The 24053-nt window shown below is 38.3% G+C and overlaps 1 protein-coding gene and 1 pseudogene across 1 annotated transcript in view; both read right to left on the reverse strand.

Annotated features, from left to right (window-relative positions):
- Positions 1–24053, reverse strand: part of FGD4 (FYVE, RhoGEF and PH domain containing 4) — a 204901-nt gene that overhangs the window by 121089 nt on the left and 59759 nt on the right. The window lies entirely within an intron of this gene.
- Positions 6014–6487, reverse strand: LOC132528974 (small nuclear ribonucleoprotein E-like; annotated as a pseudogene).

Genomic DNA, 24053 nt, shown 5'->3' on the forward strand with positions numbered 1-24053 from the left:
GAAGTGTGTAATGCTGGAGGCTCCTTCCAGAAAAGCTTATAGCTCCCTTTCCTTGGACCACATAGAGATAATGCCCCACACCAAATGTAGTACAAACTGGATACACAGTACTAGGATTACTTACCTTATAAAAGCTGAATTTATTCCTCTTGGTTAGAAGTCACAAATGGTTAAGAAGTAAAACTCCCTTCATTTGTTCTTCTAGTGAGCCAAATCTAGCCTCCCATTAACCCAGTCCATTGCAGATAATTTCACACAGCACACGCTCCCGGTTTCCAGCCCAGCAAGGATAATCACATTCCGGCGGGGAGTGAACAGATGGTGGATTCCATGGTAACCAGCCCTCCTAAGGCGATTGGTAGAAGTGTGTGACTACTGCTTATTGGGTAACAATCGCTGTCTTTGTGCTCCAGCCTTGCAAATCCTAAAGGAAAGAACGAACATATAGCCACTCACATGCGCAGGGGCTTGCCTAGCAGGTGTTTGGCTATTTAAACAAGGCAATACAGGCCAATTAAAAGCTGTCCTGTAAATCTACCCTTGAAGGTACAAAGTCCTAACATGTCAGATAGCGTCCACTGCTCATTCAGGGAGAAAGGTCACATGAGGCTTAACTTGACAAACAGAAAATAAAACTTGAAAGTTAACTTGAAAATTCAAGATAACGCATTCCAGAAATCTAAGCTGCATCAGTAAGTTCTTTTCCGATTTACAATCCACATCAGAAGTGAAACTGGTTTTACATTTAGATCTTCTTAAATAAAATTTTGAAATTTGCAAAACTTAGTTTGAAAATAAAAGTTTTCCAAATCAATTATAAATGTACACGTAATAATTTTTTTAAACTTACATAAATTCATTTTTACTGTTTTTGTTGATATGGAAGGAGAGGGAGAGGCTACTAAACTTCAAATTTTCATAAGGGGCTTATGCAATTATAGGATTGAAATCTCTTGGTTACGTACTCTCTACTGGGTTTAATTTGTTTCTGCATCCATGAAAGTCAATTCAGCAGGAAAAGAGCTTTCCCCCAATCCGTGGTGCTCAAGGAATCAGAGAATACGTCCTTGGAAGAGCAAAATGGCTGAAAACCAAATATATACCACACCTAAACCAACTACTGGAAATAATGCATAAATCTAAAACAGATAAACTCTAAGCACTCAAAATAAATCCATCAGAAATAAATTTTTTAAAGGCAAGGAAAAGAAATAATTAGGATATAAGCTTAAAGCAAAAACTAAATAAAACAAAAATTGTGAGCTGTGACTAGACCTTTACGTCTTAATTACCTCATTACTCCATGGTTACCCACTATCCTAAATTTAGGACTTCTTTTCTTGGCATGAACAGAAATGAGACACAAATGTTGAAAGGAAAAAGACAAAATTATTATTTGCAAATGATACAATTCTACTGTAGAAAAAGAAATTCAAAGAAATCAAGGATATTATTTATAATACCCGAAATTTAGTGATGTGGCCAAACATATCAATATAATTCCTTTATAAGGCAAAAACTATCAGAATACTGGTGAAATTTACTAACAAGGGCACACAACACTTGGGGATAATATCAAGAACTGTGTATGAACTATTTGGGGAACAAAGAAATGAACTCTTATCAGAAGAAATAAAACTAAATGGAGAGAAATAATGCACTGCTAGATACAAAGATCCATTTTAAAGATGCCAATTCTTCTCAAATTACCAGATAGTCAGTCTTCTAGTAAATTTATATATATATAACATATATATATGTATATATGTGTGTGTGTGTGTATATATATATATAGTTTTCCAGTAAAATTTCCAACATACTTTAGGAAATAAATTAAACAAAGTGACTCTAAAGTTTATGTGGATTAAAAAAATGAAAATACCAATGAAAATTCTATGAGAGGAGTAATAATGGGTAAAATAACTGTACCAAGTTTTTTAAACATGTTAAAAATACTATAAACATACAGCTATCTCCCAAATTTATAACTCCAGGACAAATCTCTTTCCCCGTGAATTGCAGATTCTTACATCTAACTACTTACTGAACATCTCTGCCTGATTAATGTTTAATAAATATCTCCAACATAACATCCCAAAACTCAACTCCCAATTTCTTACCCAAACCTGCTCCTCCTGAATCCCTCCTTGTTTTTGGAAACAGCAACTCCAACATTCCAATCACTCGAGCTGAAAGCCTGAGAGCCCATCTTTGACTTCTCTCTTTCACTGACATCTTCACATACAACCTGACAGCTCATGACATGGGCTATTTCTTCCAATACGGCCACTTCTAATATGGCCCCTCCACCACTTCCACCTGGTCTAGGCCATACCACCTCTCACCTGGATTCCTTAATAATTTCCTAATTAAACTCTCTGCTTCCACTTTGCCCTGTACAGGCTATAAAACCTAAGCAGATAATGAGAATTCTCTTCTCAAAACTGACTTTCCCCTTGCACTGAGGATGAAAGTTCCATTCTGTATGAGGGCTTAAAAAGCCCTTAATAGGGCTTCCCTGGTGGCACAGTGGTTGAGAGTCCGCCTGCCGATGCAGGGGACACGGGTTCTTGCCCCAGTCCGGGAAGATCCCACATGCTGCGGAGCGGCTGGGCCTGTGAGCCATGGCCACTAAGCCTGCGCGTCCGGAGCCTGTGCTCCGCAACGGGAGAGGCCACAGCAGTGAGAGGCCCGCGTACCGCAAAAAAAAAAAAAAAAAAAAGCCCTTAATAACCTGCATCTCACCTCCATTAACTCACTTGATTCGTCTCCCACAACCCTCTCCTCCCTTCTGTGAGCTCTCCAGGCAGAGTCTGACATTGTCTCTTCTCAGCACCTTTTCAGTAACTTGGACAGTGACAGTGTTTACTACAGGCCAGAGTTCTCTGCACACATCTCCATTTACAAACCGATAGCCCCTCAAAGCCAGGGACTGTGCCAATCTGATCTTTGTGCTCCTGGTGTCAAGCAAAGGTCCTTATACACAGTGAGTACTTACTGAATCTGCTGAATGAATAACAGCTTGCTGAAGAATTTTTTATTCTAGGGAAAATTTAGAGGCAACTTAAGAATCTAATAATAGATGAATGGTTATGCAAATAAGAATGTATTCAACTTGATAGAATATCATGCAGTTATTAAAAATACGGTCATGGACTTCCCCGGTGGTCCAGTGGTTAAGACTCCGCCTTCCAGTGCAGGGGGAGTGGGTTTGATCCCTGGTTGAGGAATTAAGGTCCTACCTGCTGCAGGGTGCAGCCAAAAATTTTTTTTAATAAAATTAAAATATGGTCACAAAAACTATATGGCATAAGGGAAATGTGAATGGTATAATATTAACAATGGGGACTTCCCTGGTGGTGCAGTGGTTAAGAATCCACCTGCCAGTGCAGGGGACATGGGTTCGAGCCCTGGTCGGGGAAGATCCCACATGCCGCGGAGCAACTAAGCCCGTGCGCCACAACTACTAAGCCTGTGCTCTAGAGCCCACGAGCCACAACTACTGAAGCCTGCGCGCCTAGAGCCCGTGCTCCGCAACAAGAGAAGCCACCCCAATGAAAAGTCTGCACACTGCAATGAAGAGTAGCCCCTGCTCACCGCAACTAGAGAAAGCCTGCATGCAGCCAACGAAGACCCAACGCAGCCAAAAATAAATAAATTTATTAAAAAAATAATAAATGTTCTATTTACTGAGTCCCTAGTATGTGCTAGGAACTATAATAAGCACTTTACAAATATTTTATTTAAACCTCACAGAGATTATGAAGTAGGTATTACTATCCTCATTTTTCAGTTATGGAAACAGACTCAGAAACTAAGTTCTTTGCCCTACATCTCACTGCTGAGACTAGAACCTCATGTAAGACCAAAGCTTGGGTCTGAGCATTAAGCCACACTACCTCCTGGAAGTGTAGGGGAAAAAAATACATAACTGAGTACTAACTATGAACAACTACATAAAAAAGAAAAGATTCTTAGGAAGAAAAGTCTAAGCCTCTGTATCTCAAAATTGTAAGAGCAGCTGTGAGGAAGAAATATTGGTGATGTTTTCCTTTTTCTGTTTTCCAAAATTTTTAATGTCATAAATGATAATTTTCTAAAAATAATATTTATTCTTCCTACACATATTTTTCAATGTTCACCCCACTATGTTCTTGGGTGGATCTACTAACTATCAAGACAATAAAAAAAAAACTAAAAAGGGGCTTCCCTGGTGGCGCAGTGGTTGAGAGTCTGCCTGCCGATGCAGGGGATACAGGTTCATGCCCCGGTCCGGGAAGATCCCACATGCCGCGGAGCGGCTAGGCCCGTGAGCCATGGCCGCTGAACCTGCGCGTCCAGAGCCTGTGCTCTGCAACAGGAGAGGCCACAACAGTGAGAGGCCCGCATACCGCGAAAAAATTAAAAAAAAACTAAAAAGAATGTGGCTTATAGTTTCTAGGAAATTGATTCTGTCAGAATTACTCAGAAAGAAAAAAAAGGCAGATCTAAGAAAGGCAAATTAGTAGTGTCCTCTTTAGCTCCAGGTTCACCTCTGGCTGTTCTAACATTGTCTCCACAACAGCATCTCAAGCCACTCTGCTCAGAATCTAATAATAGGGTCCCCAAACTTAAGCTGTAGGACACGTGTCAAATAGTCAATAATCCCCATAAAGGTTCTTGAGATAAAAAGGTGTTGGAAGCAGAGACGCCTGATAATTTATCTTCTTCAAATACTGGGCAGTCTGCAGTGTTGCCCAGAACTTGTTATAAGTAGCCACTGTGCCAGCTGAGCAGTGATCAAATAACCTTGGGAGTATTGTTCTATCTCCCTTCACTATTGAATCTATACCTAGGCACATATTTTTGGAATGTTTTTAAGCCCTTAGCTTTTACAAAGCTCAATAATAGAAAGACTCCCTAATTAGAAATTCAGAAACCTGGACTCTAGTGCCTGCTTAACCGCTGGTATGATATGGCAAGCCATTGCCCTCTCTGGTCCTGTGCACTGCAGTCACAGAATGAGAGCACTAGGTTAGATCATCTTCAAAGATCTCTTCTATTCTAAACTAATGAGAATGAATGTTGGAGGAAGGAGGATCCCTCCTCATTCTTACTGGTTTCAGCAGAAAAGGAGAAAGGGGCTAGAGCAACAAGGACAAGAATAAATATTTATTTGTTTTCCAAAATGAAATGGCATACTAAAAATTTCTGGGTACAACCCTTAGGTGTAGTATGACTGAAAGGTCTGAGCAGGAGGTATTACTGAAGTACCAGGTGAGATGGCAATTGTACCCACAACAAAGATGCCCTGTGCAGGTGCACTTCGAGTAACATTACCACCAGCTCAGTTCTCACCACATTCTCTTTTTCTTGCTGAAACTCCTTCTTGACAAATAGTTCATATTATGAAGTGACTGGATATTGTTAGGGTTTTGTCTGTGAATATGAAACAGACTCAAGTTACCTATCCTAATTGGAGATAAATTTATCATGTAAGCCTAAGAAGCACCAGGTTAAACAACAGAGTTAACCAGTCACAGACACTGAAACACAAAATGCAACGTCTGAAAAAGGTGACATTTTCTTAGATATTTTCAGTGTGTACCAAGAATTTTGTATTTTTGCTTAACATTCTATGTAAGAGTTTTTTTATTTGACTGTTTTGCAATTAGTTCTATGAAGATGATTTAGAGCAAAAATATATTTGCAAGGTACGAAGTACCTGACAAGCAAAAGAAAACATTGAAATAAATGGAACTTCTCTGCCCAGTTTGCAAAGTGTTAACAACGATGCAGTAACAAATTCCCTGGCGGTCCAGTGGTTAGGACTTGGCTCTTTCACTGCTGTGGCCTGGATTCAATCCCAGGTGGGGAACTAATATCCCTCAAGCCACATGGTGCGGCCAAAAACAAAAAACAAAACAAAACAAAAACAAAAAACAATGATGGAGTAAAAAGTCTACCCTGATTTGGTGGAAGCATTTTTTTTTAAAGGAAACAATGTAAATATTTTAATAAAAACAATCCCACAGCATTTATTGTCATCTGGTAACAACACAAAGGTGAGCAAAACAATATGAATAAATGCTTCAGAACTACACTTCTAACAAAGGACACCTAAAAAAACTGTATTGCCTTCTCAACAATTTCTCACTTCATTGATCATTTCTAGTTGGAGACACTCTGGAGCAGAGTAATGTAATCTCCTTTTAGCATGATCCGACCCAGTTGTTTTCTTGACTTTGTTTTAGAATGAATCTCTTCTGCATCATCTAATACGAGGTTCATATACTCATCAAAACCAATGATACAGCCCTCTATCCGCATATTCACTTGCTCATAAAGCCACACCTGAATCCGAGATTTTGCAAGAATCTGAAGATGAGATTGACTGGCTGCACCATCACCTTCTGCACCTTCTGGCCCTGGCCCCAGTATGCCATGGTGGAAGCTCACAAAGACCACACTATCCCGCACACTACCTCAAAAAGCAACTTCCGGAGTCAGAAGCATTTCTTTTTAATTGCCCATCATTCCTCTGATATGGTTAGCATATGAGAGAAGTACTTTCCTTTCCCAGCTACCACACTGCAAAGAAAACAAGTGTTGAAGATAAGTCTATGTCAGAGGGTCTCCAGCCCTTTTTCGTCAAAGTCCAACCATTGGGACTTGAACCAATGCCTCAGGGATATTTTTTTATTAAAATCAGAAGGATAATGTATCTTAGTCAAATGAGAATAATGGGATCCAATTCTTCACATCATGAGATCATTGCTATCTTCATTAGGGTAATATTCCCTCTCTTTCCATATATTTAACGTTGACTCTAGAACAGAGGCTGGAGGAAAGTATACAAATATCTGGGTCCTAGTCTGTTACCTTCCCCATTCTTCATTCTTAATCCACATTCTTTTAAGAAGTGATGCATCTAAATCGGAATCTAGATGTTTTAATTCTTTTTTCTTTGTCTAAGAAACTTTCTGAAATATATGAAAGTGAAGACTCTCTTTGGGGAGTACATATATATAATATAATAAATATTTATGTTAATACATTAATTATATTAGTAACTATATTTTTACAAATATTTGTGACAAGTGGAAAAAGGATTAAGAACAAAGAATGTTCTATAAACAAGACTTATTGGGGATCTACAATTTGCAAAGTTCCAACCTAAACTTTACAGACAAAAAAAGGAGACACTGGTTCCTTTCTCTTGATGAGTTTTTAATATGTTCACACAACAAAGACTTTCACCTCTTTGAGAGGTGAGGGTTGGAAACGTGTTAACAACTGTTATAGATGTCTAGCACTAGGTAAGTGAAAAAGATATACCACACAAACATCACTCTGTAAAAATTATCAAAATATCAACATTATGAACCTTCTTTTTTATACTTTAGGTGCTGAGATCACGCCACAATGAAAATTATGTCAATCCCAGTTTTGTGCTCATAAAATCCAACGCTGAACAGTTAATCCCCACAACTCAAAAATTATCCTGAAGGACCAAAGCATACAAACATCTATTGCTCTAGATCAAAGCTATGCAAAAACTGTTTAGCATAAGTTCTACAGGGTCCCCTTTGGGAACGAAAGCAAATTCAGCAAAAACTGAATGATTCAGCAAAAACTGAACTCTTACTGTTGAAACCTAAGGATTTATAGGCATGCCTCTGAGATAGTGCAGGTTTGGCTCCAGACCACCATAATAAAGCAAATATTGCAATAAAGCAAGTCACATGAATTTTTTGGTTTCCCAATGTATATAAAAGTTATGGTTACACTATAGTGTAGTCTGTTAAGTGTGCAATAGCATTATGTCTTACAGAAACAATGTACATACCTTAATTAAGAAATACTTTATTGCTAAAAACTGTTAACCATCATCTGGCAACGCAGGGCTGCCACAAACGTTCAGTTTGTAAAAAATGCAATATCTGCAAAACTCAATAAAGTGAAGCACAAGGAAATAAGGTATGCCTATATTTATGGTCTCTCATCTGAGCTCATAAAATCAATTCTTTCTAACCTAACTTTACCTTTTTATCCCAAATCCAACCCCAGAAAGAGGAAAGTAGTCTAGTTTTGTGGGCAAGGGTCCTTTGAGACTAGGACTAAGGTGTATCCAACTGTGAACATTTGAGGCTGTGTGTGTGGCAGAGATATGTATGCAGGATGAGTGGTGTGTGTGTATATATGAGGGTGCACAGGTGGGTGAGAAGGGTGTGTGTGCAGGGGGATTTGGGAAAGCTTCTTAGTTTGCCTTATGAATTATATCTAAACACCCTGGATTTACTTTTGGGGTAACCAGAGGATAACCACTTGAATACGGGGCAAATCATGGTCAGTTAATGCTGCAAATACAGATTCCCAAACTCTGGGCAAGATAGGGTATACTTAAAAATTTCTTGCCCCACAACTTATCAGTAGGGAATGACTTCTCAGCTACAACTTCTGAGCTTTGAGGCTTTCAACTAAGAAACAGGTAGATTAATATTTGGTACCTCCCTCTCAAGAAGATCAGTTAGACCACATAGGTGAACCCCCTATGAATACCTAGAAAACTACATAGTTGTAAGAAGTTTTAAACATGTTTAAAGGGGCAGGGGGGAAGGGAGACACAACTGTCTACTCTGAGACAAGAAGAGCAAAGGATGACGTCCTGTTACAGGAAAAAAAAAACCTTAAGTCTCTTTCAAACCTCCCCTTCCCCCAAAACCCAAAATATCAATAAAACAAAAAAGTCCTTTCTTGGCTCCATTTATATTCTTGTCAAGCTATCTAATCGCATCGCTTTTCTTGTTGACAGTTCTCAAAAAGTGGGAACTCCAAGGTCACTGCCTCCACTTTCTCACCAGTTAGTTGCTCCTTAGCCTACCAGTCTAACATGCACCTGATCCTACTCCCACCAAGGCCAGTGGGACATTGTAATCAGCAAACCCACAGGTCACCATTCAGGTTTTCGTTTTTTTTTTTTTTTTTAATTTATGTATTTATTTTTGGCTGCGTTGGGTCTTTGTTGCTGTGCGTGGGCTTTCTCTAGTTGTGGCGAGCGGGGACTACTCTTCGTTGCGGTGCGCGGGCTTCTCTAGTTGTGGCGAGCGGGGACTACTCTTCGTTGAGGTGCGCGGGCTTCTCACTGTGGTGGCTTCTTTTGTTGCAGAGCACGGGCTCTAGGCGCGTGGGCTTCAGTAGTTGTGGCACGTGGACTCTAGACCACAGGCTCAGTAGTTGTGCCGCACAGGCTTAGTTGCTTCGTGGCATGTGGGATCTTCCCGGACCAGGGCTTGAACCCGTGTACCCTGCATTGGCAGGCGGATTCTTAACCACTGTGCCACCAGGGTAGTCCCACCATTCAGTTCTTGAACCCCTACACTTCTCTGGGAGCACCTGACAGTGCTGAACTCGTTCTCCTTCTTGACATTCTTTCCTCCTGGGCTGCCTCACAACCAACTCTCCTGGTTCCCTAGGACTCTCTCCAGTAACTCCTTTCTTCTTTGCTTTAATCAGCAACTCCTTCTCCACCTTCTTCCTCCTCCATACATCCAATCAATCACGTCTGTCCAATAAATGTTCACTGAATAAACATTCATAAAACATCACCAGTAAATGTGTTTCGATATTATACAGCAATTAGTTGGCCAAATATGAAGTTATTAGTTCAAACATGGAACCCCACTGACGGAATAAAAGCCTTTGATCTTTATAAACAAGAAAAAAAGCCAAATAATATCTTACTGAGTGTATGGTTGGAGGTGGGTAAAAGTAAAGACCTTCCCTTCCCTCATAAACTGAACAGTTGTGTAGGAATTTAAATACTTACTTCCCTGCCAAGTTCTTACTGCCAAACCTCATTCCTGCCTCAAGTCCCTTGCACTTGCAGTTCCCTCTGCCTAGAACGTTTCATCTAGATTTTCCTCTTGCTTCTGTAACACAATTCATGCAAATCTACACTTCGATGCCACTTTCTCAGGTAGGTCTTTCCTTCCTCACAACCCCATCTGTCCGTTTCTATCGATCCTAGTACCTTGTTCTTTGTTATTTAATAGCACTTATCACTGCCCAACTTTATATTAAATGTTTCTTTTTCACTCTTTTTACTTTCGGCTCCCACCCTATTTTTTAATGGACAAAAGCTTTGATTGGGAACCTCACAAAAGGTCTCCAATAAGCATATAAAAATCATTAATCAGAGATGTGCAAATTAAAATCACAAAATGATACCACTAGATACCTGCCACATGGCTAAAATTTTTTTAGACAAGCAAAGTATTGGCTAGGAAGGGGAACTAGAATATTCACACCTTAAAACCACTATGGAAAACCTTTAGGCAACGTCTCCTAAAGCTGAACATACGCATAACACAATAATTCCACTAAAAGATGTAATGTTCATAGAACCTTTCATTACATAATAATTGATGGTCATCAACAGCAAAATGGAAATAAAATACTATTCATACACACAAAAAATGGCTGTACAGTGTGTAATGGATAGGCTACAATCTTTGGGAACAGATGATCTTGGACTTGAATTCCAGTTCTGCTATTTACCATGTAATACTGAATATGTAGATATGGGTATATAACCTCATTGAGTCTGCTTTCTCCACCTGAAAAATATGGTCATATCAGCTATCTTACAAGATTATTCTAAGGATTCGAAATAATGTGCATATAACACCAAGCACTGTGTCTAATAGGTACTCAGTAAACAATAAGACTAGGATTTAGGAGATATAACTTATATCACTCAGTATCAATTACCAATACTTTTTATACATAAACTTTCTTCCTGTAAAATAAAGATGATGTTTCACCTGACCTGCCAAACATATCTGCAGCATTTCTGAGTTACCAACACAGTCATCATTGAAACTATAGAAGAACCAGGTCATAGCATTTTATTATTCAGCTACTTTACGGACCCCATGTGCAACTGCAGCTGTTGGTCCTAATGCCAGAGGAGCAAATGAGTTGGAAAGATGAAAACAAATGTGCAGGAGAAATGCCAAGAAGTGTGTAAACGGTGGACAGGAGTCCAATTGGTTCAGTGACAAAGCTGATCCTGAGAACACTGTGTGCACCGTATGCACGCTCTGAAGAAGCATACACAGGTTGGCATGCCTAAAAAACAATGGGGGCCAAAAAAACCCCCCTTGAACTACTGTGGTTTTCAGCCTAATTCTGAGTCCCCTTTTGTCTTATAAATAACTCTATTTATACTTGTTATTAGAGAATAAAAGCTACAGGTCCTATAATAAATCCTACTTTGACTTTTTTTAAATATAAAATATATATGTATACATATAATCTGGTGTTTAATAGCAACCAGATTCTAAATTTTAAAGTTACAATAAAAATTAGGAGAAATGACTATTTCTAAGTATAATACATGTTCAATAAAATTTTACTCATCATAATAAAGAAAAGTCGGATAGTAACTTATATTACCATCTAAACTAGTGAGGAGGACGCAGAGCAGGGCAAAGAAAAAATAAATCCCCTAAAATCCTGAAATCAAATTTTCCAATCCAAAATAATTACTTGAAGAATAAGACTCCAAACTTCCATATTTTGATTGTATATTCACATTACTCTAGCTATTTGTATTCTATTAAAATTTATCATCATGCCTATAAAGTTTTAAATGCAAGACACATTTAAGAATTTATAAGTAACTCAAAGTACTCTAAACTCAGTTCCATTCATTCCACAAGGTAGGTCAGTACTCCACGTTGGTGCAAGTCTGTGACATAGGGGCCTCTATACAATGGGAACGAAGAACAAGAAGCTTTTTCTTTCTTTTGTGGCTGAATTATTGGGAGAATCTCAGGCCATTTCTAACCTAGTGAAACAAAGAAAAACTAAAGGCTTTGGCTAAAGTCTTGTGAATCTGTGTTTTTCCCAGCACCAGTATTTTCATAGCCCATGCTTTTATGCATAGATCTAGTTTTCCATTCACATGAGGCTTGTGGCATAGAAGAACCTGCCTTAGTTAGGGAAGTTCTCTTTCAATGTTCTTCAGTGATCACCTATCTGCAAATATTCTATAGAAACCACTCCAGTTTTTCTCTATGAAGAAAGCAATGTCATCTACATTTGAAAAATAGCTAGCACATAGGCTCCCTGCCACACAGAAGTAAAAGTTTTTAAAATGTGTGATTCGTAAGTTTAAACCAACATGGAACCTAACACGTTCGTTTAAAATCCTAATTCAATGTCCTTAAAATTCTAAGGTATAGCTATTATTAATATCTTAAATCAAGAATACAAACACAATGGGATTTTTCCTCCCCAAGGCACCTTGCAAAGACAGTCTTCAAAAAATGGTGGTGTTCTCTCAGTTATTTATAATCCAAAAACTTGAAAGATGTTAAATATCTAACAATGGAGGATATATTAACTAAATTAAAGTACTACTTTTTAACAGAATATCATACAGCTATTGAATTTTTACTAAGAAGTTTTGTAATGTGAAACATCTAATGTTATGTGGGAAGGGGAAAGCATGATTTTAAAAATCCATGTAAATTACGACCTCAGCTTTGCCAAACAACAGATACAAAGAGGAAAAATACATCAAAATGTTATCAGTAGTTACACCTAAATGTTTATTTTCTTTCTCCTTACTACAAATCAAAAATCTGTTTAAAACTGTTTTTCTGAACAAAACATTCATCTAACGTTGTTTTTCAGTTAAATAGAAAAAGACCATGAGAACATTAAAGCTACAACGCTAGGAGGATCTAGGCAAGTCAACTGACTTCAGAGTCCAATAAATCATATGTAATTTCAAGAAATCCTTAACCTTGTGCGTTACCAATGTACCTTCCTGATGTTTTAGAAGTACAGGGAATCTTTCCCCAAATAACTGATGAATGAGAGAATATTAAGTGCACAAATAAGTTCTAAGAAACTTGAAGTGTAGCTTTTACATATTAGAAACAGAAGGAAGGAGGAGAAATAGAAACAGAAGGAATGAGGTTATAATAAAAAGGCTCAGCTAAGAAAAGTCAACAGCGATTGCACTTAAAGCACAGTTCACTTTCACTGCTCTCAGGGAACACTGCTATGCTATGAATCCTCAGGAAGAAATGCCATTATCTCAAGTAATCGTACGTGGGCCATGAAAACAAGAAAAAGTGTACCTTTGTGCTAAAATCACAGTATGAAACCATTCTAGACAAGAGCCAGGATAATTTTTCAATAATGATACAAATTACTTACAATTTAGTAGTAAACAAAGAGACAAATACCAGTTACTTCATCTACTCATATACTTTGCATACTCAAAAATTTCAAATGTTTTTAACCTAAGATATTTCAAAAATGGAAACTGCAATAACAATACTCACAGCCCCCCATAAAGGATTCCTTTCAAACAACATCCAGCAGTGCCTTTTATTCTTCTGATTAATCATACTTATTTCCTGCTTGTGGAGGAATTCGTCGGATATACAACTTGTAGGTACAATCTATAGGCATTCTGTATTTAGACACCAAACACGCACACGTCTTCTGTTCAACATGGTGAAGAACTAACTAAGGGGAAGTGCACAGCTATGTTTCATAACTCCTCTTCTAGCACTGATGCAGCCTCAAAGAACTACGCAAGTAACGAATTTCAAAATTCCACGAAGGTATTTCAAAATGTGGTGAGAGAACTCTAGAATACTGTGGTAAAATGGGAAGGATGGGGCCAACTACCTGTGATTTTATTGTAGTTAGAGTCTTTAAATTTATAACAAACTATCCTTTAAAACTAGGTCATAAAGAATCTTAGCATATTTTTTCATGGTCATAAGAAAGTCATAAGAAATGCTGAATAGCAAAACCAAGGTCCCCCCAAGCAAAGGGACTTTGTTTCCTTCCCAGGTTACTAGCAATTCCAAATGACTTCTTCATTTAAAAAAAAAAAAAAAAAATCAGGATTTTAAAGGAGAGGCACCAATGAGCAAACTTTCCATCCCTGCCATGCTTGTAAGAGAAAATGTTTTAGATAATGTATCACATAACATAGACGTCTCAAAACATCTAAGGTTTATCACCACATGGATTTAACATTTACATAATAACCCAAATTCTAATTTCCCTTTCATGTGATATTTAGATGGTGTAGTCAGAATCAAACTATAATATCTAGACTCAGTACAACTTTGCAACAGCACTTCTTCAAATTATTCTGTTTCTGAAAGAATAACAAACTGAAAATAGTGTATTACCTTAAAGTACTTGAGGAAATTTTGACAGGTAGAATAAAATAAACATTAATGTAGCTTATGAACCAAGAAGTGGAAACATGGAGGAAACTACTTGGAGAAACACATGCTAAAATCACAAAGCCTTAGAAATTTAGAAATCCTCCCTTTGTATGGATAAGAAAACTGAGGCCAGGAGTGTTAAGGTAGGATAGATACGGACATACTGATATTAGAGAGACAAGATATATACATTTCAGATATTCTGATACATTTTTTTCATTTCAATTTCCATAGCATTATATTTCTAAATTAGCTCTTTCTTAAACGTGCTGTCATCCAGTATAACTTTCACAGGGTGGTGGTCTTGAGAGCTACTAACTGGCCTGTAACAATCACTTACTATCAATGAATATTGTTATTATAAGCTTTGAAAGCTTATCTCTATGAAATGAAAGGCATAGTAATGAGACATGGCATGTTCATACAGTGTGAGGTATCCAACCGAGGGCTAATGCTTTCCAAACTTCACCAACCCAAGCCAGCATCCCTACCCAGATCAGCTGAGGGCTGAGAGTGTCCTCTGCAGAGTCAGGGTAGGTTTTGCACAGGAAGTGTTGGTGTATGTGCTCAGGCATGAGTGATGAAGTCAAATGAGGACGTCAGCATTTTTGGTTCCTTCTCTTTAGTTTAGAGGAATACAGCAGGAAACTTCAAACTGACCACATGCCAGTGAACGACTGGCTGAAACTGGAACTGTTCTGCTCTGCTACAGTGTACCAGGGCTGGAAGGATCCAAATAAGTATGTTGGCTCTGGTTCTTGACCTCTTTTTCAATGGTTTAGCAGTTTAGCAGGCAAAGAAAAAGAAAATTCATATGGAACGTTTTCTGATAATTTGACATTGTAGATTTTTAATATATCTTTATAATTAAGTAAACTCTTTCTTTTTTTTCTTTTTTTTTTTTTTGTGGTACGCGGGCCTCTCCCTGTTGTGACCTCTCCCGTTGCAGAGCGCAGGCTCAGCGGCCGTGGCTCATGGGCCCAGCCGCCGTGGCTCATGGGCCCAGCCACTCTCTGCGGCATGTGGGATCTTCCCAGACCGGGGCACGAACCCCTGTCCCCTGCAACAGCAGGCGGACTCTCAACCACCGCGCCACCAGGGAAGCCCCTAAGTAAACCCTTTCACTGTTCATTCAGATATTATGTGAATATAGCTGTAGAAACATGTTACAGGTATTGCACTGAAATAAAATTTCATAAATGTGTGCTTTTATTTGTCTTAGTTTTCTATTTATACTTTGGTCTGCTAGATTTTACAAAAACAGATTTATCCCTCTTGGCTTTAAATCAAATGATTTTGATCAATTTAGCCACACATTAAGAACAGCTTTAGGAACCACAATATCAACCAATTTGTTATAAAGCCAAAATTAGTACTCCCCCAAGAAAACCATTATGTGGCTAAAAATAAATCTTCATAAAAGAGCAAACAAAGCTATTTGTTTGCTCCTAACACCACCGTCATTCCATTCCATGTCTTGATAAAATTAATATTATGATCAGTAATTACAGCTCTGTATTATTATATACCCTTCTCATAACAACCCTAACAAAAAGGCATTAATTAGCCCCATTGTATAGATGGTAAAACTGAGAACTGAAGTTAAATAACTTAGACAGTAACTGGCAGAGCTGCAATTCAAACCCTGGACTTTTTAACTTCAAAACCTGATATCTAAAATGCAAACTGCCTGCCATTCTCCCAAAGTTTTCCCAAAATTACTAACCTGTGAAAGGATAAGAAAAACTTTTACCCTATGTCTGAGTTTTCTTGACTTTAACCCCCAAACTCAAATACTAAAACTGTTCATGCCTGCTAAAACAAACTTCCTCTTTCTACTTCATGTGACTCTTGCCATGAGTAAGTTCCTCAAAACTTTGTATTTAATCTACTTGTAAGTGAAGAGTTTTATACATAGCCTAAAACATTAGAATAATTTTAGAATAACATCCTATAGTCCACCAGAGCAATAGTCAGTTTTATCTTAATTTGCTTATTAGTTATGAGAATGAGAAGAGTCACTTCCCTCAAGGTCACTTTGAACCAGAAATAGAATTCTGGTTTAAGGTCTGGTCGCTAAACCATGCTTCCTCTGCAATAGTAAGCTACCATTGGTAAACTGGTCACTAAGAAACAGAAAATAACAAAAAATATGGGATGTTTAAAGTATTTTTCCTGCTGATACCTCTTTCCCCTACCTGTCCACCCCTTCTATTTTGCCCATTGCCTATATATTCTATATTGTGATTATGGAAAGAAAGTGCAACTGCCTTGGCAGATAAGGAAAAAAACCTATTCCTATTTCAAACATGAAGCAAATGTTTCATTCCCTTTTCTTATTAAAATATGGGGTATAGCCTCAAAAATCATGGTAGCTTTTAAAAGCATCACATTAAATCCATTTTTTTTCTATTTAAATTTTGCTGGTACATACTGTCTTTTGATTTATAATTTTAAGATAGTTCCCTAAGAAATGTGTAGGTGCCCACACGTATGGCAAATGGCATTATTGATTTGTCTAAAGCAGTTGTGCCAGTTGAACTTTCTGTGTTGATGGAAATGTTCTATATTTGTGCTATAGTATAAGGTAGCCACATGAGCATTTGAAACATGACTTGTGTGATCAAGGAACTAAAATTTTATTTTAGTTAATTTTAATTTTAAAAGCAACTTGGGGCTAGTGGACCACACATGGCTAAGTCTGGGTATACATATATATATTTTGAATAAAATATATAAAGTACATAAGTGTATTTTGAAATAATTATTGACTCATAGGAAGTTGCAAAAATACTACAGAGAGGCCCAGTTTCCCCTAATCATTATGTCATATTATATAACCATAAATACAATACCAAAACCAAGAAACTGACATTTGTACAATGTGTACGTTTAGTTCTATGCCATTTTATCACTTGAATAGATTTGTGTAACCTCCGCCACAATCAAGATACTGAACAATTCCATCATCATGAAGAGCTCCCTCATGCCACCCCTTTCTAGTCATACCCAACACCCTTCTCCTCACCGTCCCTAATCCCTGGCAGCCACTAATCTGTTCTCCATATCATGCTGTCATTTACAGAATGCTTTGTAAGTGGAATCATACAGTATGTGACTTTTTGAGATTGGCTTTTTTCACTCAACTTAATGCCCTTGAGATCCATTCAAGTTCTTGTATGCATCAATAGTGTGTTCCTTTTTATTGGTGTGTTGAATTCCATAATGTGGATGTTCCACAGTTTAGCCATTCATGTTAATGAACATGAGTTTGTTCACAACTTCGGGCTATTACAAATAAAACTGCCATGAACATTTTGCACAGGTTTTAGTGTGGATCTAAGTTTTCATTTCCCTGGGATAAATGCTCCAAAGTGCAAATGCTAGATTATATGATGAGTGTCCACATGTGCTTATTTTCATTTGTCATCTGTATATCTTTTCTTGGTGAAATGTGTCTTCATGTTGTTTGCCCATTTTCTAATTAGACTGTTTGAGTTGTTTCTGTCGAGTTTTTTTTGTTTGTTTGTTTTGTTTTGTTTTTGCGGTATGCGGGCCTCTCACTGTTGTGGCCTCTCCCGTTGCGGAGCACAGGCTCCGGATGCGCAGGCTCAGTGGCCATGGCTCACGGGCCCAGCCACTTCGCAGCATGAGGGACCTTCCCGGACCGGGGCACGAACCCGTGTCCCCTGCATCGGCAGGCGGACTCTCAACCACTGCGCCACCAGGGAAGCCCTCTGTTGAGTTTTGACAGTTCTTTATATATTTTAGATAGGAGTCCTTTGTCAAATATAGGGTTTCCAAATATTTTTCTAGTCTATAGCTTTTCTTTTCACCCTTTTAACAGGCAAAAGTTTTAAATTTTGATGAATTTTTTCTTTGGCTGCATTGGGTCTTCGTTGCTGCGCGCAGGCTTTCTCTAGTTGTGGCAAGCGGGGACTACATTTCGTTGCAGCACACGGACTTCTCACTGTGGTGGCTTCTTCTCTTGTTGTGGAGTGCAGGCTTCAGTAGTCGTGGCATGCAGGCCCTAGAGCGCACGGGCTTCAGTAGTTGAGGCGCGCAAGCTCTAGGGCACGTGGGCTTCAGTATTTGCACTGCATGGGCTCAGTAGCTGTGGCGCGTGGGCTAAGCAGTTGTGGCTCGAGGGCTCTAGAGTGCAGGCTCACTAGTTGTGACACATGGGCTCAGCTGCTCCGCAGCATGTGCAATCTTCCCAGACCAGGGTTCGAACCCGAGCCCCCTGTGTTGGCAGGCAGATTCTTAACCACTGTGCCACCAGAGAAGTCCCCTGATGAAATTTTATTTATCAGTCTTTTCTTTTATATTCATGCTTTTGGTCACATGGCTAATAACTTTTTTTAAAATTTTTTACTGGAGTATAGTTGATTTACAATGTTGTTAGTTTCAGGTGTACAGCAAAGTGAATCAGTTATACATGTACATATATCCACTCTTTTTAAATTTTTTTTAATTTTTTTTAATTTTTATTTTTTGCGGTACGCGGGACTCTCATGGTTGTGGCCTCTCCCTTTGCGGGGCACAGGCTCCGGACACGCAGGCTCAGAGGCCATGGCTCACGGGCCCAGCCGCTCTGCAGCATGTGGGATCTTCCTGGGCCGGGGCACGAACCCGTGTCCCCTGCATCGGCAGGCGGACTCTCAACCACTGCACCACCAAGGAAGCCCTCGGCTCTTTTTTTAGATTCTTTTCCCATATAGGCCATTACTGAGTATTGAGTAGAGTTCCCTGTGCTATACAGTAGGTTCTTATTAGTTATCTATTTTATATGTAATAGTGTGTATACGTCAATCCCAATCTCCCAGTTTATCCCTCCCGCCTTATTCCCCAGTAACCATGTTTGTTTTCTACATCTGTGACTCTACTTCTGTTTTTATTTTAACTTTTTATTTTATATTGGAGTATAGTTGATTAAAAATGTTGTGATAGTTTGAGGTGTACAGCAAAGTGATTCGGTTATACATATACATGTATCCTTTTTCAAATTCTTTTCCCATTTAGGTTGTTCATAGTTCCTGTACTATACAGTAGGTCCTTGTTCGTTATCCATTTTTATTTTCTTTTAATTTTATTTAATTTTGGTCATGCCACACGGCATGTGGTATCTTAGTTCCCTGACCAGGTATCGAACCTATGCCCCCTGCTATGGAAGTGTGGAGTCTTAACCACTGGACCGCCAGGGAAGTCCCGGTTATCCATTTTAAATATAGCAGTGTGTACATGTCAGTCCCAAACTCCCTATCAATCCCTTCCCCCCTGGTAACCATAAGTTCATTCATGAGTCTGTTTCTGTTTTGTAAATAAGTTCATTTGTACCCTTTTTTAAAATTCCACATATAAGTGAGATCATATGATATTTGTCTTTCTGTGTCTGACTTACTTCACTCAGTATGACAATCTCTAGGTCCATCCATGTTGCTGCAAACGGCATTATTTTGTTCTTTTTTATGGCTGAGTAATATTCCATTGTATATATGTACCATACTTTCTTTATCCATTCCTCTGTTGATGGACATTTAGGTGGCTTCCATGTCCTGGCTATTGTAAATAGTGCTGCAATGAACATTGGGGTGCACATATCTTTTCAAATTATGTTTTTTTCTGGGTATATATGGCTAATAACTTTTTGCCAAGCCCTAAAGATTTTCTCCTATGCTGTCTTTTAAAAGTTTTGCAGTTTTATGTTTTACTTTTTTTTTTTTAAGATTTAACTTTTTTTTTCTTTTTTTTGCGGTACGCGGGTCTCTCACTGTTGTGGCCTCTCCCGTTGCGGAGCACAGGCTCCGGACGCGCAGGCTCAGCGGCCACGGCTCACAGGCCCGGCCGCTCCACGGCATCTGGGATCTTCCCAGACCGGGGCATGAACCTGTGTCCCCAGCATCGGCAGGCGGATTCTCAACCACTGCGCCACCAGGGAAGCCCTATGTTTTACATTTAAATTGATAACCTATTTTGAGTTAATTTATGGATATATTCTAAGGTTTAGGGTTTGGGGGTTTTCTTTTTTTTTTTTTTGGTCTATAGATATCCAATTGCTCTAGCACCATTTGTTGAAGAGACAAACTGTATTACTCTTGCAGCTTTGTCAAAAATCAGCTGGCTCTACCTGTGTGAGGCTACTTCTAATTTCTCTATTCTGTTGCATTTATCTATTCGTCTATCCCTCTGGCAATACCATAGTCTTGATTGCTGTAGCCACATGTCTTAAAACTGGATAGAGTGATTCTCCCAACATTGTTCTTCTTTCTCAAAACACTTTTAGCTATTCTAGTTACTCTGTCTTTCTATGTAAATTTTAGAATAATCTTATCCACACCTATAAAAATTTTCCTAGAATTTTGATAAGAATTGTGTTAAACCTTTATATTAATTGGGGAGATCATCATTACTATATTGAGAGTTTTCCAATCCAGGAACACAGTATGTCTCTCCATTTATTTAGATCTTTGATTTCATTCATCAGCACTTTATAGATTTCATGGGTATATTTTTTAAAAGCAACCCAAATGAAGAACTAGAAATAGCTTGTAAATGCTACCAAAATAAAAAGTGGTAGTTCAAACAAGTTCTGGGAGTCAAAATGATCTTGGTTAACTAGAGTTAAAAATCAAGAATACCACAAGCACAACAAATATACCCATTGGGGCAAATAAGCAGATTTTGTTGAAAGACTGGCTTCATATAATTTACAAAGAAATGAAAGGGCACCATAGGGCGTTTTGCAATTAAAACAATAAACAAGGCAGATTAAAGGTATAAAACAGATAAAGTATCCTCCAATTACATGCAGCACTGTCTTCCTCCCTTTTTTGATTACATTAATTCTATGTATCAAACCTGTGCGTTACTTATGCAACAACAGAAGAGAAGGGCTCTAAATCACATAATTTCAAAGGTCCCTTCCAAGTCCTACATTAAATTATTTTACGAATTATATTTTTAAAGAGTTCATGGTTAAAAAGGTTTTATGAATTTTGCTGCTTAGGTATCTACGGAGGGCAGGTCAAGTGGAAAAATAATTCTGTTGAATGTAAATATATGTAACTATTTGGACAATTTACTAAAGCTATGGGGAAAAGCGGGATATGAGAAAATCTGAAGGGGATTAAAATTAGTTAGTCCAGAAATGAGTATTCTATGAAAATACCTGGAAGGTAATCAGGAACTACCCAAGGGAAATAAAGGACAATTTTTAAATACATACAAAAATACATTCTTAACAACTGGAGTTCAAAATAGTGAGACTACAGTAGGCTGTATAAACCCTGAAATAAGTAAGATCCTATTTAATGACTAGTGAAGTACAGTTGTGAAGACAGGAGAGTACCAAAATAACTCAGCAACCTCACCCCCACCCCCCACCAACATTCTACAGGTGTCTAATCCAAGCCTTCAGAAAACCATGCCAAGCTTTCAAATCTGACTGGGAAGGAAGAATTTGAAGACTGGAGAGTAAGAAGCAAATAACAGTGACCATTTCCTATTCACCTAAGTGTCCCCAGAATGCTTTACTAGTTCTCACACTCACACTAATTGCTTGATGGATTGATGAGTACCTAAGACACCCCAAAACAAGTGGAACTTTAATTTGTAAAGAAACAGAAGATGATATTTTCTGACAACGAAGAGCATAGGCATCATTTTCCAAACTGTTGGTAATGATATCATGCCAGGGAAGTTTGACGCTGAAGAGTATCAAGAAGAAGCTAGGGGCTTCCCTGATGGCCCAGTGGTTAAGAATCCACCTGCCAATGCAGGGGACACGGGTTCAAGCCCTGGTCTGGGAAGATCCCACGTGCCGCAGAGCAACTGAGCCCGTGTGCCACAACTACTGAGCCTGCACACTAGAGCCCGCGAGCCACAACTACTAAGCCCACGTGCTGCAACTACTGAAGCCCGCGCACCTAGAGCCCATGCTCCACAAGAGAAGCCACAGCAATAAGAAGCCTGTGCACCGCAATGAAGAGTAGCGCCCGCTTGCCACAACTAGAGAAAACCCGCACGCAGCAAAGAAGACCCAATGCAGCCAAAAATAAATAAATTAAAATAAATAAATTTTAAAAAGAAAAAATGAATGGTGGACCTTCTGGGCTGGAAAAAAAATTAAAAAAAGAAGAAGAAGCTAGAAGGATCCCTCATACAGAATCATAAATACATGTATAATAATCATCTCATCCACACCACCCATTATCTCATTCCTGAATATATCATTGCACCAGACTTCATAGGGTAGTAGGAGAATAAAGAAGAAAAACATAAAAAGAAGAACGAAGGAGAGACAGAAAGAGGAAGCAAATTATTAGTCACACTTGACAACTACTGTGGAAGAGTAAAACTAAAAGCAAGTGAGGGAAACCAATGTTGCCCCAAACATTTTTATAAACAATCAAATTAAAGAAAACATGCTCAAATTATTTCAATATTTAACAACTTATCAGTGCTATCAAGATAACGTATAACGAAACCCCAAAGCATGAAATCAAAGCTAAAAAAGGAACTAAAGTTAAAGGTCAAAGATTTAATACCAGTCAGATTATATGAATTTTAAAGCTACAAGATGTATTGAAACTCTTTTGAATCACTATTGTAATAGAGCATTAATTTGATTTTAAGAGCTTCAAATTGGATAGCGAAAAATTTACTAATATAAGTGCTTAACAAATTCAGGAAGTCATTTACTAGCCTGTATGACCTTACCTAATAGATGATTTGGGTGAATAAGCAAAAGCTTGGGCAACCATCGTCTGTTTTGTCCTCTCTTGCCAATCTGGAAAGAGCTGCACACAAAAGTTCCAAATGATAGAAAACCTTGGGATCTTTTCATCCCATTATTCACCCTCTGCTTTACCACAATCACTTCAACAAAGCATCCAGAGTCCCCCTTTCATTGCACACAACTCTTAAACAGCATTTTGTCCCTATTTCAAGAAGGGGAATCTTTGGAAGGGGACTATTTCTCTACATGTGGTAACACAGAAGGCAACCTTTACTAAAAATAAACAGGTCAGTGTTAAGACCAAATAAGATACATAAGTGCATTCAGACATCCCTGTCGCATACAAATCTTGATACCAGAGGTGCTTAAGAGTAAATAAATAAATAAATATTGGCTACCCAATGCTTAGTGCAGTGCCTGGCACAGAGTTCATAATTAATAAACATTTGTTAAATGAAAAAAAAAAGTATTATTCTGATGAGAAGGAATTTTTTTTAAACATCATTATTGGAGCATAATTGCTTTACAATGGTGTGTTAGTTTCTGCTGTATAACAAAGTGAATAAGCTATATGTATACATATATCCCCATATCCCCTCCCTCTTGCATCTCCCTCCCACCCTCCCTATCTCACCCCTCTAGGTGATCACAAAGCACCAAGCTGATCTCCCTGTGGATGAGAAGGAATTTAAAAATTAATTCTACCCCCCAAAAATGACTTTTGTCCACCAGTAAAATATACCATTTAAAATTTTCACAGATATTGAAATGCTCTTTATATATAAAAGTTTTCTTTTACCTTCCAGAGCTCACGACTTTACTTCAAATAATAAACAATTATTTTTCACCATCTCGTAACTTGAGCCAAGAGTGCCTTTTCAATACTGTCAAAAAAAAAAAAAAACCCCTAACAGAGTAGAGTGGACTCATGACAGCCACATACTCTCTGTCACTACTCCCACCAAGAGGTGGGGTCTATTTTGGCACCTCCTTGATTCTGGATTGGGCCTATGACTGTCCAAAGGAAAAAGGGCAGAAATGACATTGTGCCAATCCTGGGCTAAATC

The sequence above is a fragment of the Lagenorhynchus albirostris genome, chromosome 11 (genome assembly GCF_949774975.1).
Source record: "Lagenorhynchus albirostris chromosome 11, mLagAlb1.1, whole genome shotgun sequence".
Lineage (NCBI taxonomy): Eukaryota > Metazoa > Chordata > Mammalia > Artiodactyla > Delphinidae > Lagenorhynchus > Lagenorhynchus albirostris.